Source organism: Coptis chinensis, chromosome 2 (assembly GCF_015680905.1).
Source record: "Coptis chinensis isolate HL-2020 chromosome 2, ASM1568090v1, whole genome shotgun sequence".
NCBI classification, from domain to species: Eukaryota; Viridiplantae; Streptophyta; class Magnoliopsida; order Ranunculales; family Ranunculaceae; genus Coptis; species Coptis chinensis.
The window spans coordinates 37,987,029-37,991,709 of NC_141457.1; the positions used below are offsets into that span (position 1 = coordinate 37,987,029).

At 36.5% G+C, this 4,681-nt stretch overlaps 1 pseudogene; it reads right to left on the reverse strand.

The window, feature by feature from the left end:
* Window positions 1-2,267: 2,267 nt before the first annotated feature.
* On the reverse strand, window positions 2,268-3,191 carry LOC147515953 (proteasome subunit beta type-1 pseudogene; annotated as a pseudogene).
* Window positions 3,192-4,681: the final 1,490 nt, after the last annotated feature.

Sequence of the window (4,681 nt, forward strand, 5' to 3'; positions counted from 1 at the left end):
TTCTTAACATAAAAGGGAGCATATGGACTACCTAAGGCTTCAAAATTATCGCAAGGGTGCAAAATGGATAAAAGCTGAGCATAATCGCACCTTTATTAATTGGCTTCGCCAAAAGGTATGTTTTGTTAACACTCCATTGTTACTTAAAAAATTAAAACATTGTTCTTAACATTGTTTGAGAACCAAGTTAAGGAAGAGCAAGACATACCAAATAACAAAGTCTCCGACACGTTGTAGTTTTTGGCCATGGGACCTAGTCTAGATGTGCTAAAATATTTCGGATATGAAGTTAAGGGTTTTTGCTATCACACAAAGGATCGAGAAGCTAAACTAGTCAACCAAAATAGTGGAGTCAGTGTAGTGGCCTCAGCAATACAGATTTCTAGTGCCAAGGATAAGAATCCTGTAATTTCGGATATGTGCTTTTATGGTGTGCTTACCAAAGTATGGATGTTGGATTACTTGACCTTTGAGATTCCTATTTTCAAGTGTGATTGGGTTGACAGCAAGAGAGGCATTAAGGTTGATGAATTGGGTTTCATATCTATGCAACTTGGTAAAGTTGGCCACAAGTTCGACCCTTTTATTTTAGTGTCCCAAGCCGAGCAAGTTTTTTATGTGACTGACCAACTAAATTTGGGATGGTCAGTTGCCCTTGCAACTCCTGAAAGAGACTATCACAATAAGAACGATGATGCTGGGTTCGATGATGATTCCATTATAGACAAGGCGTTGCCAACTATTGACTCCTTTGATTTAGCTAATGAATTTCCATTGCCTTATACTCGTGAAAATTGTGAAGGGATTTGGGTCGAGCCTGAATGAGTTTTTCTTTAAGTTAAATAAGACTTCTTACTAGTAATTATGGGACTTTTCTTTTCTTTTTCTTATTTTTTTTGTTGTTTTTTTTATCAGGTTTTAAGAATGCTTCAAGTTTTTGTGTTAAACTTACAGCTAAATTGAGATGACTAGCGATGTTTACATTTCTAAACAATTAAAGACCTTCTACTTGGTGGAAGCTTTATATATATATATTGACAAACCTTGCAAAAACAAAAATGGTCTTTACAGGTATACTCATGGATCCAGAAGAGCATTTGGAATCACAAAAGTATTTAGATTCTGAAGAGCATTCAGACTCGGAAGATAGCTCAGAAGAACATTCGAACTCCAAAGATGGTTCACAAGAGCATTCAGACTCGGAAGATGACTTTGAAGACCATTCAGACTTAGAGAAGCGGTCGAGCTCAAAAGATATGGAAGTTGACGAGGCAGTAGCAAAAGGTTCAAGCAAAAAAAGGAAAGTCAGAAGAGCGGCAAAGTGTGTAAAAATAAAAAAAATTGAAAAAGGGTGAATATCAAGGAGTTATTTATAATGAATCTGGGCAACCAATTGGTCAAGGTGGAACTGACATCGATAGTTATGGAGGCTACTTGGTGAGGGCAAAAGTAAGGATTACAATAACTAATTGGAAAGATGTATCGCCAACATTGAAGAAAAATTTGTGGATCGCTTTGAAGGTACATTAATCTAATATTTTATAAGCTAATTTCATTTTGTTTATATGATTAACTAATATGCTACTTACCCAAATAGGAAAAATTTAAGTTCGACACAAACGAAAGATCAATTCGTACAATTGTGATGGGCAGGTTGTGGAAAGCATTCAAGTCTCGTCTTACTACACGGTACATCTTACCTTTTAAGAATAAACCGAAGCGACTCAAGAAAATACCAAAGTTGTATAGAAAAGTAATCAGTCAAGAAGATTGGGATGCTTTTGTAAAAAGTAGACTTTCACCTGAATTTATGGTACGTATTTCTCTTAATTTTATTTTGCTTTTGTTTGTACATGCATGCAAGCTATTGTTTTCCTGTCTTAGTTTCTTGAAAGTCCTAAAGAGGCTAGTATCCATGTACTGGTGGATTCCAAGCAAAGAGGTTGTGCCTGGGGAAGTTAGACTTGTGGCAGAAAGCCAAGTTTAGTTTGAGTGGATTTTGTTGATTTGTGGTTTCCTTTTTTTTGAGATTCCAGTAGGGTTTGTCATACAAGATAGCTTGCGAGAATTTATCTTGTAAGATTCTAGGTGGATTACCTTGCATCATCTGTTCTTGGTTGCATGTCATCCTTAGCTGTTGCAGTCTCCCCTTCCGAGTTATCAGTTAGCATGAATAAGTGTTTAAACCTGTTATCTCCATACTGCAACAGTAAAAGTCTCGCTTTATCTGTCTCTCTCTTTTTTTTTAAAAAATTAAAGATCTAGGATTTGCATATAACAGTTTCTGTAGTTTCAAGGCAGTCATCCTTGGTGCTTTCATAAACAGAATCTGTCACAGATTTGACTCAAAAGGGATACGAGTTCACTGAACTTTTCATTCTTTGAAAACTAAAAGCAGCAAGTAATGATTGATAAAATCGTCAAAAGAACCCCTTCAATGTCTTCTTAGTACATTTCTTTCTTCCTAAAATCGCCATCATAACAGATATCACTCTTTTCGCAGTTCAGCATATTCCTGTCGAATTCTAGCTGCATTAACAATTGTAATCTCTACCCTGTCTCCAGTGTATATATCTCTTTCAGGGGCAGATGTGAAAACATCTTTTACCAAATCAACAGCTTCCGTCTCTGACAATGGAGTAACAAATGTCCCCCGGGGGATTAAGAGAGGACTAGGAGACTTCAATTGGTTGTCCAAGACAGGCGTAATAAGCGTAGAGCCAGATCCCTGAGAACTATATCCAACCCTCTCGTAGGATCCAACTGCATCATATGTAAACACACAACCCTTTCCTTCATTGTCAAGGCCACCCAGGACATTGAAAGCATAGTAAGGAAAGAAACGCTTATAGTAAAGGGTATTGGAGAGAAGTTAAGCCATTACAGGGTAGCTCATCTGCTTGTTGTGTTGATGTTGATAGATTAAGTGCTTCGTAGACAAATGTTTCTGGAGAGCTTTTATATCAGCTTGAAATCTAGAGGAAGCCAGAATAGATTTATCAGCTAGCTTGTGAAGTTTAGAGTAATCACGAGTGAGAATACTATAACCAGTAGACAATCGCATATCTGCTGCAATCACACAGTAATTTGATCTAGCAATTGCAACACACATTCCGCCGTTGTTGTTGTAGGGAGACCAGTTAGCTTGTTGTTTTGAAGTCATTGGTTGATCAAGATCGATTTGTCATTTGACATTTGGTTCTACTTTAGATTTGTCATTTGGTTTCGGTTCGTCTTCATTGCTGCTGCTGCCCTTTGTATTCCTTGTCAGAGTTTCTCTACATACTTAATTCGAATGTTCGATAGGATATAAAGTAAGACATGTAAATGTAATGTGTGCCTTGTGAAAGTGTAGAGATGTGAATGAGGTCAAAATAGTGTCTCAGGGTTTCCATTGTTTAATCATGCTTACAGAGTTCAAGGGCTGCGCGACTGAAATTGTGTGCGAGAATGTGACAAAATGATATTCGTCTAAATTTCTAATAACTAAATCTATGTCTAGATGATTAGAATTATGTGGGAGTTTGTATTTTAGTGGTAGAGGGTTACCGGTTACCATGCCTTAACCTTCTGAAGCTCAACTTAAACTTCTCCAATCTATGAAATTGTACATGCAGTAATGCCTACCTTAAACTATAGATATACATATGAGGTAAGAACACTTTCTCAGAAACTAGGGTTGAATATAACTACTATAAAACAAAAAAGAAAAAGAAAAAAAAAAAAATCCCCAGTGGTACCAATAACGGCAGAGTCCTGGATGATGGATCTATTATGGAGGATAGCTGGCTATGGATATGAGGTATCCCAAGGAGATGTAACAAAGGCTTTCACAAGCAGCTCAAGCAATTAAGCAACAACTCTGTTATATATTAATAACTGGAGGCTATAGAAGAAGGCCTTAAGGATGCAGTAGAAGCTAGAAGTGAGAACTAACTCTCTAAGAGCAGTTAACATCAGGAGGTCGGAAATGTATTGTTCAAACACAGTAGCAGCTATAGGTACTAAGGTAGTTTGAGAATGTGAATGTGATCCACATCTACAGTGAAAGCAATCAGGTCGGCACCTGATTTACTTTACAAAATGTTTATATATACATATGTCATACTTTCTTTCAAATTTTTTGAATTAAATTCTTCTGAGAAGGATGATTGGAGGAGATTTTTGTTAGTGGTACAGATTTACAGCCTTTAAAAAAAAATTAGAGTGGGCATATGAGCTCATCTGACCGCTGTGGTACTGCCTACCCTGTCTGTTCATTTGTGAAGCTTTCTTTCTTTATTGGTTAAAGGAAATTTGTGAATTAATAGTCAGTTAAGATAATTAGGCTAATACTTGCTTCGGATAAAGCTCACTCATAAGGTTGTGGTTTTCTCATAATAAATGCCTTGTTCGTAGCATAATGATTTACATGTTCACAGCAACACATTCGAATGATACCTTGTATAGCCATTTAGTAATTGTTCCTATAGACGTAGGAGTTATCTTATTGAGTTAATCACTTTAAGGGTCTATAGGAATGCTTTTCTCATTCAAAACTACTTCCACCTAAATTATTATCTCAAGAAATGGTTTACATAGCTCTAGTACATAGCACGTTTTTTTCTTTCTTTTTTAATTTGTAAGAATCTTAGCCAAGTGAAATCTACGCGGTGAAAGCAAAAGAAGTTTAACCACCGAA